The 11,317-nt window shown below is 39.8% G+C and overlaps 1 pseudogene; it reads right to left on the minus strand.

Annotated features, from left to right (window-relative positions):
* Positions 1-2,035: 2,035 nt before the first annotated feature.
* On the minus strand, positions 2,036-3,988 carry LOC109375921 (L-seryl-tRNA(Sec) kinase pseudogene; annotated as a pseudogene).
* Positions 3,989-11,317: the final 7,329 nt, after the last annotated feature.

Genomic DNA, 11,317 nt, shown 5'->3' on the forward strand with positions numbered 1-11,317 from the left:
GAAATAAAGATTGATTATTGATTAGGATAAAATATAAATGAATATATATATATAAATATATATAAGTATGTATATATATATTTATTTATATATGTATATGTATATATTTAAAATTCCATATGTCATAAATACCACAAACAAATTTAAAAGACAAATGACAGACTTATCTAACATACATAACAGATAAGAGGTATATATATATATATATATATATATATATATATACACACACAAAGAACTCTTGCAAACCAATAAGAAAATGGCAAAATGCTCCAATAGAAAAACGATAAGGCAATACTCAAAAGAAGAGACATAAATGGTTAATTAACACATGAAATTCAATCTCACTGACCAGTGTAGGAAATGCAAATTAAATATGATAAATATGTATATTCAAGTTTATAAGTCCTGAAATGTAAAGAATTTGGGAGCAGGGTCCTCAAAACTATGATATAAAATTAACTATGAGTGTGAATATATTTTAGAATGAGAAAAGAAATCATAACAAATTACAAATTTTTAAAAGCTGAAGAGAATCACAAATGTCAGTAAAGCCAGTGAAAATAATATAATTTTTTATTAATTATCTAATGCTCCTTTAATATTTTCCTACCTTTTCTGGCTGCATATTTCATCATCTCTTCATTTGACAAAAAAATTTGTATTAGCATTTTCCACGGAGAGAATAGAAATATAATTCAGCATTTATCCTAGCATGGTTGATTAAAATGTTTCTTATTTACTGTTGGGAATCATATAACAGATTTACTTGCTCTTCCTAGTACTGCTACAGGTTTACACTCTATAAACACAGGAAACTTGATGCATCCTATCATGCCCATCAAAAAGTAAGAAATAGATACAGTACATTTATAATTATATACATTATAGTACTGAGTATATTCCTGAAAGAATAGTTTTGAATAGGAACCGATGAGAACTGAACACTCCACTTCAAGTTTTATATACTCAGTAATTGGAAGAATAGTCATAAACTAGATTGTGGCTCTGTACATTTTTAAGTTTGTTTCTCTACCATTTTCCAAACATTTCCAGGACCAAGGCTGCAAGACACATTCATACCATAATACAGTCTTTACCTCTGAACCTTTGTGTCATGAAGCTGGCACACTGGGCAATAGAAGTATTCTTGGAAGCCATTCCTCTACTGGTAAGTAGCACAACTTAACTAGACATGAAAATGATTGCAACTCCATAAATACTGGGCTGCCAAAAAAATGTATACAAGTGGACACTTTGGTCAACGTTGCTCAAGCAGTAGTTCGCTGTAATCAGAAGTGTCTAGATGCTGATGGTAACCACTTTGAGCATCTCTTGTAAATGCAGAAGTCAAATGTGACTTGTATGCATCTTTTGTTATGGGTATATATTGAGTATTACAATTTTAATACAGTTTCCCTTTCTTAACATGTGTATACAGTTTTTTGGCACCCCCTGTATATCTCTCCAAGCCCTAACAAAATGTATTCCCAATTCAATTTCACCTTAGCCAGCTCCCCAAAATGTCTTTGGTCACTTGAATAACATTCAACACAAAAAGGAGTGTGGTTGAGAGTTGGAGTGGGGAAAATAGCTGCCTTAACAGATTTTTAACTAAAATATTTTACTTTTGCACATTTTGTGAAGACATATAATCATGTGACTGTATTGCTAGGATCCTGAACAAGTCCTTAAAAGGGACCCATGCAAATTAGAGGCCCTAAAACTTAAGTTTTATCTTCATGGTAAACAATCTCAGGTGTATCCGTACCCATGTTGAGTTTCCATATCAATGCCAGTGTTTAAGGCAAAACATTTGTATACAGTAAAAAAATTACTTATATGGTCCATGATGATCTAATACAGCAAGTTTTTCCTCAAGCTGTGGATCAGATCATTTTACATTCTTGTTCATTTCCAGTTGAAGCATTGGAAGTGCTTAGGATCATGATGTATGAAAAATATGGAAGTGTGAACCCAGAATCACCCCAGGGTAACAATGCTCATGCTGTGAGAACCTGACAGGAACTGAGATCTACTGAGGAAACAGCAGCACTTGTTCATCTTTCGCTCCCTTCATTGTCTGAGAGACAATTCTTTGGAATGTCTGATCAGCTTGCTGAAGAAAATTAGTTGAACAAATAATTCTGTCTGTTTCCTTTTGTTCCACATTGTCCTCAACATATTTTACTGGATTTTCCAAAGCAGTAAGCAATAAATCTGTCAACTTTGGGCTGGCCTCAGAAGAACACATGGGACTCTGAATTGTGAGACTGCTATGTTCCCAAGCATTTTACCTAGGGTTGGGCCCTTCTATCTTCCCGTCAGGTGGATGGTCTCGACAGGCAGTGCTGTGGTCTCTGGCCATTCCTCTGTAAATGGGTCTTGAGAAAATAATCTAAAAGGAGTTGGCAAAAGCCTAAAGAATATTTCCGAGCCAGTTGGTAGACTTCATATCTCATACTTTGATAACAGAAGTTGTCATCTAAAATAAAAAACAAAGGTCTAGAAACAACAGTCTTTATTAAGAGGTAGCAAGAATGGGCTTAAGAGCTACAGAAGATGAGATCTTGATCCTTTAAGCAGGTTATAAAATCTTCCCACATGGTTTCAGTCCTGTTGGGTGGGGCAGCCACCTGACATCCATTAATGACAGCCAGCAAGAAGTATTCTAAGTACTTCAACAGTTCCTGATGAAGCAATTTCATTTGGGATGGCAATAACCAAGCGTTCGCCTCCTTGAGGAACATGTCCTGCATGATGTTATTGTAAGTGAGGATGGTGACGGTCCAGTCCCGCTTCTGCCAGAGTGGGTGACTGAGGTCCTGCTCAAAGGTTGATTTTCCTGCTGTGGGCAGACCACAGAGGATGCAGGGTCCTAGCTTCCGCTACTCCTACCCAGCGCTTCTCTGGTGTCCTCATTGTTCTTCATGCTGCCCCGGGAGACCTAAGGCAGCTGGGAACGTTGTCTCTGGAGTGTTTTGTGTTTCTTCAGATAAATGCCCACAAGTGGGACTACTGGGTCCTTCTTTGTCTCTTGTTACAGTCTTTGTTTTAACATCTATTTTTTCAGATATAAGTATTGCTACTCCAGCTTTTTTTGTTTTGTTTTGTTCCTATTTGCATGACATATCTTTTTCCATCCCTGTTATTTTCAGTCTATGTGTGCCTGAAGTGAGTCTCTTGAAGGCAGCATATGAATGGGTCTTCTTTTCTTATCCATTCAGCCACCCTATTTCTTTGGATTGGAGCATTTAATCCATTTACATTTAAAGTAATTGTTGATAGATATGTAGTTACTGCCATTTTATTATTCATATATTTTTAAGATTTTTATTAAAATATAGCTAACATACAATATTATATTAGTTTCAGGTGTACACCATAGTTATTCAACATTTATATACCTAAAGAAGTGATCACCATGATAAGTAGAGCAACTGTCTGACACTGTACCATGCTGTCACAATATTATTAACTATATTCCCTATACTGTACATTACATCCCCATGATGTATTTGTTTTATGCCTGGAGATTTGAACCTTTTATTCCCCTTCACCTTTTTCCCCCTTTTTAAAATTTTAAATTACAGTTGACATTTAATATTATTTTATATTAATTTCAGGTGTACAGCATAGTGGTTAGACATTTATATAATTTAAGAAGTATAATTGCCCTGACTAGTCTAGCACTCACCTGGCACTATACATAGTTTTTACCATAGTATTGACTACATTCCCTATGATTTACTTTACATCCCCATAGCTATTTGGTAGCTACCAATGTGTACTTTTTAATCCTTTCACCTTTTTCACGCCCCCCAACCCTCCCATGTGGCAACCATCAGAATGTTCTCTGTATCTATGAGTTTGTTTCTGTTTTATTTGTTTATTTTGTTCTTTAGATTCCATATATAAGTGAAATTACATTGCATCTATCTTTCTATGTCTGACATACTTCACTCAGCACAATACCCACCAGGTCCATCCACGTAGCCACAGATGTCAAGAACTAATTCCCTTCCACAGCTGAGCAATATTCCTTTGTATGTATGTTCCACATTCTCTTTATCCGTTCTTCCATTGATGCACACCCAGGCTGCCTCCACTTCTTGGCCACTGTAAACAATGCTGCAATGAATATATGGATGCACATGTCCCCTCAAAGTAACAATTTTGGGATTCTTCAGATAAATACCCAGAAGTGTGATTACTGGGTCCCTTTTCACTTGTTATAGCCTTTGTTTTAAAGTCTATTTTGTCTGGTATAAGTATTGCTGCCACAGCTCTTTGTTGTTGTTGTTGTTGTTACCATTCTCCCGAAATATCTTTTCCCATCCCAATACTTTCACTCTGTGTGTCTTCCAATCTGAAGTGAATCTTTTGTAGGCAGCATATGTAAGGGTCTTGTTTTCTTATCCATTCAGCCACCCTATTTTTTATTGGAGCATTTAATCCATTTACATTAAAAGTAATTATTGACAGGTATATAATTATTGGCATTTTATTCATATTTTTAAATCTTTTTCTTCTACTTCTTAAAGAAATCCCTTTAACATTGGTTTGGTGGTGATGAACTCCTTTAGCTTTTTCTTGTCTGGGAAGATCTTTATCTGTCCTTTGAATCTAAATGGTAGCTTTGCTGGGTAGAGAAATCTTAGTTGTAGGTCCTTTCTTTTCATCAAGGAATATTTTGTGTCAATCCCTTTTGGCTTGCAAAGTTTCTGTTGAGAAATCAGCTGACAGTCTTATGGGAACTCCGTTATACATACCTAACTTCTTTTCTCTTGCTGTCTTTAAGATTCTGTTTGTCTTTAACCTTTGATATTTTAATTATGATATTTCTTGGTGTGAATGTCTTTGAGTTCATCTTGTTTGGGACCCTCTGTGCTTCCTGAGCTTGTATGTCTATTTCCTTTGCTAGGTTAGGAAAGTTTTCTGTCATTAATTCTTCAAATAGTGAAATAATTCCTTGCTCTTTATTTTCTCCTTCTGGTACCCTTATGATGTGAATGCTGTTACACTTGATGTTGTCCCAAAGGCCTCTTAAAGTAGTCTCATTTGGGGGGATTCTTTTTTTTTTGCTGTTCTGATTGGGTGTTTTGTGTTACCTTGACTTCCAAATCACTGATTCCATCCTCTAAGTCATCTAATCTACTGTTGATTCCCTCTAATGTATTTTTCATTTCTGACTGGTTCTTTGTTATGTTTTTCTATCTCCATTTTTATTTTTCCCATCTCTTTGTTGAAGTTCTCACTGAGATCACTGAGCATTCTTTTTTTTTTTTTTAAGATTTTATTGGGGAATCGGGGAAGGGGAACAGACAAGTTGCTGTGCTTTTGTTCTTCAGTCTAGCCATCGAGGACATCGCTTCACTGGCCCATGTTGGTATTATCATTGCGCTCTTCCCAGGTGAGGCAGATTGGTCACCGGCCATTGGACGGCTGCTCACGGTGGCTCTTGGCAGCTCACGCCAGCTGCCAGCCACTCATGGTAGCTTCACAGCATCCTACTGCAGCCTCACTGCAGCCTCACTGCAGTCTACGCCACTGCTTGCATTGGACTTATGGCAGCCCAGCTCCAGGTCGAGCTGTTGTTCACCATCTTAGCTGTAGAGGGCGCCACGTCACTGGCCCTAATGTGTGATCTGAACCAGGGCCCTGCTGCTCAGAGCTGGCGTCCCAAGACAGCTCTTAACTAATGTGCCACTCAGCCAGCCCCACTGAGCATTATTATAGCAAGTGTTTTGAACTCTGTATCTGGTAGATTGCTTGTCTCCATTTTAGTTTAGTTCTTTTTCTGGAGCGTTATTCTGATCTTTCATTTGGGAAATGTTTCTTTGTCTTTGTCTTCTCATTTTGGCTTCCCCCTTGTGTTTTTTCTCTTTTTTTCATTTTATGTATTAGGTAGAGCTACTATGTCTCCTTATCTTGGTAAAGTGGCCTTATGTAGTAGGTGTCCTGGGGGCTTGGTGTCACAGTTTCCTTGATTACCTGAGCTGGGTGGTTCCTTGCTTGGGTTGTGTGAGCCCTTTTGTAGTTTAACCTTGATTGCTGTTTGCATCTTAATGGGAGAGATTGACCTTCAGGCTGATTGGCTGTGAGGACTGGTCATGACCTTAGCAGAGGAGCTGTTGTGCAGGGACTGACACTAAAAAGCATGATTTACTTTAGTGGGACTGTGGTACCTGCTGAGTGTGCCCTTTGGGTGTGTTGTTTATGGAGGTGGTTAGGTGGTGCTCTTGTGTGATCTGAAGTTGGTCTCTTGGGAGAGGCTTTGGTGCAGGTCAGTTTCAGCCGCTGCCTGTGCCCAGCCCAAAGCCACTTGGTATGAGCTACAGAGTAATCTGCAGATGTTTGCCAGTTGTGCTGGATGTGGAGGTGCCTGGGAGAGACTAAGCTGTGAACTGATGCTGGCTGCCACTAGTGCCCAGCTTGGGGTTGCATAGCAAGGGGTACTGGGCATGCTGAGGCCAGATGCTTCTTATTTGGGGTTTGTGAACCTTTGAGAGATTTTAGGACAGTCTGCAGCTTGAGTCAAGACAGGCTGTTTATTTGGAAAAATCATTGGAAGCAACTTGGCTGGACCCACAAGTTGGGCCGGCTGGAGTCTCAGGGAATCACCAAGGCCAGGCAAACACTGTTAGCCACATTGATGGAAACTCAGATATGGCACCCACCTGTGCATGCAGGCTGGGTGGGGCAGGGCTCAACAAAGGAACAATGGCTTGTGCCAGCACTTCTGTCTGGGACAAAACTTCCCTTCCAGCCATTGCACTGAAACCAGGCAATTCAGATCCTCCCTGTTTGAGGTGCCTTTTGAGCACTGCCCCAGCACTGGAGCAGAGAGAGAGTGAGTCTGTCAGTAAGTAAGTTTGTGCACAGGCTCATTAAGAGGAATGCCTGGGACTCCAGCAGCCCTCCGTCGCACTCAGCCATAATCTGCTGGATTTCACAGCCAGAAGTTATGGGGACTTCTCTTCCTAGCTCTGTAGTCTTGGGCTGGGAAGCCCGGTTTGAGGCTGGAACCCCTCACTCCTCAAGGGGTACCTCCACAGCCAAGATAGCCTTCCCAGTATTTAACCACTACATGTGGGTGTGGGACAAGCCCATGTGGTCTCTCTGCCCCTCCTACCAGTCTTGATGTTGCATCTTCTGTATATCCTTAGTTCTAGGACTTAGCCATATTCCAGGAGATTCTCAGTGACAGTTGTTCTGTGATTTAGTCACAATTTTGAGGTGTCCATGAGAGGAGACGAGCACAGTGTTTACCGGCTCTTATGTTTACAAAGCTCTTATTTTCTTAATATACAAAAAATTAATCAGTAAGAAAAAGACCAATTAAAAAAACATAGCTACTTAGAGCTACTATGCTTCACATAGCATAGTACAAAAATTTTTTCTAATTTTTAAATTAGCTTCACTGAAGTATAATTTATATTCAATGAAATTCCCCAATTTTAAGTGTAATGTTTTGTGAGCTTTGACAAATGTATATGGTTAGTAATTACCACCGCTATCAGGATATAGAATTTTCCTCCCATCCAAAAAGTTCCCTTATACCTTTTTGCAGTCATTTCTCTTCTCCTATTCCTTGAATCTGGGAACCACTTTCTGTCACTATGATAGAGTTCAGGGAGACTGAAGCAGCTAGAAATTGTAGAGCAAAACATTTTATCATGCCTAGAACTTCATGTAAATGGAATTATACAGTATAAGTTTTTTGTATCTGGGTTCTTACACTTAGCATAATGCTTTTGAGATTTACCCCTTTCGTTGCAATTACCAGTAATTTGTTCCTTTTTATTGCTGTGTAATATTCCATTGAATGGATATGCTGTAGTCCCCCTCTTATCCTTAGGGGATACATTTCAAACCCCCCAGCAGATGCCTAAAACCATGGATAGTACTGAACCCTACATATAATTTGTTTCCCTATACATACACAACTTTTCCCTTAAAGGAAACACTTGGTGGCTACTCTTTGACATATTTGAATTGCCATCATCACTACTCTTGCACTTTACAGCCATTATTAAGTAAAATTAGGGTTACTTGAACACAAACATTGTGATACTAGGATAGTCAACCTGATAAATGAGGTGGCTACTAAGTGGCTGATGGGTAGGTAGTGTAGATTGCCTATCCCTGATGGGATGAAATGGGTCAGCTGGAGATTCATTAGGCTACTCAGAATGGCACACAATTTAAAATTATAAATTATAAATTATTATTTCCAGAATTTTCCATTTACTATTTTCGGAACAAGGTTGACTGCAGGTAACTGAAGCTATAGAAAATGAAACCTTCGATAAGGGGAAGCTATTTTACCAATATGGTTATCCATTCACCAGTTGATAAACACTTTTTTGTCAGTTTTTGGCCATTATAAATAAAGTTGATATGAACAAGTCTTTATATGGACATGTGTAGTCATTTCTCTTGGCTGAATATCTAAACAGTGGAATTTCTAAATCATATGTAAGTATATATTTAGCTTCCAAACCACTTTTCCAAGATGGTTGTACCATTTTTCATTCCCTCCAGCAGTGTATGAGAGTTCCAGTTGCTCAACATCCTTGTCAGAACTGGGTATGGTCAGTCTTTTTAATTTTAGCCATTCTTAAAGATGTGTAGTGGTATCATTGTGATTTCAAATTTTATTTCTCAGTAACGTTGAGAGCTTTTATATGCCTTTTTTTTTTGCATTTGTCTATTTTTGGTGAAATGTCTGTTCAAATATTATATATTTTAAGGTCTTCATTTGCTAAATCAATTATTTCTCTCATTTCTTGTTCTGTTTCTATTGATTGACTTTTCCTGCTTATGAGTCATGTTGTTTTCATGGTTGATAATTTTTGTTCACATGTTGGACATTGTAAATTTTACTTTATTGAATATTGGATTTTATTGTTTTTCTTTAAATAGTGTTGAGCTGTTTTATCTCCCCCTGGATCACAGTTAAGTTACTTAGGATAAGTTTGATCCTTTTGAGTCTTGCTTTCAAGCTGTGTTAAGGCAGGCCCAGATCAGTTTTTAGTGTAGAGCTAATTTTGTTCCAATACTAAGCCAACTTTTGAGGACTGTGTCCAATGCTTCATATATTAAGAGGTCTCTCTGTTTTGGCTTGTGTGAAGACAAAATATTCCCAGGCTTGTGTGAACTCCAAGAAATATTTGGTATACTACTTTGTGGTGGTTCTCCTCCTGACCTCCTGGAATTTCACCCATGCATGCTCTGCACAGTATTCAACTAAAGACTTGAGGGGCTCCCTCTGCAGATCTCTGTCACTCTCTCTCTCTTTATGCCCTCCTCTCTAATACTCTGCTCCACAAATTCTAGCTGCCTCAGTTTTCCTGAGTTCTGATCTCTGTCTCCTCAACTCTGTGAAATTGCTCTGTTTGGTTTCCCCACTCCTGCAGTGATACCTGGAAACTGCTTTGAGACAGTATCGGGGGGCAATTGTAGGCCTAACATCATTTGTTTCCCTTTCCATAGTTACCATAATTCCATGCTACCTGTTGGCCAATGCTTGAAAACAGTTGCTAGGTGTATTTTTTTTTTCTGTTTTTTTTTAGTTGTTTACAATGGGGGACAATTCCCATGACAGCTAATTCTTCATGGATGAAAATGGAAGTCTCTTTTTCCTATTTTCAACTTTAAAAATCCTAGGGGAAAACTTTAGCCCAGTTTATGTCCAGTGATCACTCATGAACCAATCAAGGTAGTAAAGAAAATCAAGGTGGTGAGAAAATTTCATTCCCCAATGCAAAATGGAGAGGACTTCCCAGAAGAAAGGGGGATGGATGCAGGGCAAAAACAGATAATAAGCACCCATTATAACAGCAATTTATTTGAAAAAGAACTTAAAGGGAACCAACTGATAGGGCTATAAGAATCCCATTGTTTAAAAGGGATTCATGTATCCATGTTTTCCAGGGTCAAGAACAAACTGGAGGCAGTCTAGGATGGAGAGATATAATATGTGTAACAGTTACACTGAAAGAGATACAATGAAATAAAAGAGCAAGTTTCTTCTCTCTCTCTGTTCTTTCCCTTCCTCTGTCCATCAAAGTTTGCTCCAAACCCTGAGTGACACACACTGAGGTGCACTCTATTGGTACATTTCCAGCCCCTTTCTGCCCAGCTCTGAGCTCTTCTTGCCTCTGCTGGGAAACTGACTTGGGCAGGGTTCCTTTAAAGAACGCTTCAAGTTAGCTCTTTCCTGTGTCTCTCACATCTGACACTGAATTATACATGACATGAACATCAGCAAAGGAGAATAGTGCTCTGAGAGAGCACCACAGAGGGAGTTGAGGAAGGCAGCAGCGGAGTCGAGGAGCAGTGCACAAAGATTTTTCCAAGCATAAGGGAATAATATACAAGGACTTACATAATAAGGGTCAGGACTAAGGTGAGGAGACTGAGGCACTTGCTCAGGGGCAAAATTTAAGGGAGTGCCATAAAATGCAGTAATCAAGATAAATAAACGCTATATATATATATATATATATATATATATATATATATATATATATATATAAACGTGTGTATAGGATGTAAAGTTTCCCATTAGCCTAAGGTTCCAAAATGGCTCAGCAGGACACTGGTGCTATGCAATGGCAGTTTCTAGTTTACTCCTGGCTGGATTATACCCCTGAGCCAATTTCACACCAAAATGCTGGAGCAGCCCCCTATGAAAGGACTATCTTAGGAAGTAACGTTTTCTCTGAGCCTTGAAAAAGGTGAAGCATGGGGTATAGCATGAACAGAGAAGAGGGAACAGCACATATGTTAAGTCCAAAATGCCTGAAGTGAAAAGAGCTAGAGCGATATTTGGGGAATGGTGGTGGCAATGAGTTTGTAGGCAGGGACCAGCTCATGTAGGAACTCTTTGATATTTTCATTAGGGGAGGCACATGCCCAGACTTGTTTCTTATGCAGTTAATGCCCTGTGGGGGGACGGACTGGAGGGATCAGGCCTGGCTCCAGGTAAGTCCCTCAATGAGGCTAGCGCTGTGTCTGAGTGAGGGATGGCTGAATCTCCACCCCAACAGGCAGACAGATTCCCAAGGTCCAGGTCCCGGCCTCAGTTTCTCCACCATCACACGAGGAGGGGACGACATCGGGTCTCTGCCCTGCCAACTGGGACATCGCAAGGTTCCCCTTGAGCAGCCGGCGCCTCCGTGAGCGCCGAGGAACCGCCCGAATTCAGCGGCGGGCGGGGGCGAGCGGGGCGGGGCGGGTCCCGCTGGTGCCCGACCCGCTCGCCGCCCAATCGCCGCGGGCCCACCGAGTCCCGGGGGCTGGGGCCGCC

The sequence above is a fragment of the Hipposideros armiger genome, unplaced genomic scaffold (genome assembly GCF_001890085.2).
Source record: "Hipposideros armiger isolate ML-2016 unplaced genomic scaffold, ASM189008v1 scaffold_1003, whole genome shotgun sequence".
NCBI lineage: Eukaryota > Metazoa > Chordata > Mammalia > Chiroptera > Hipposideridae > Hipposideros > Hipposideros armiger.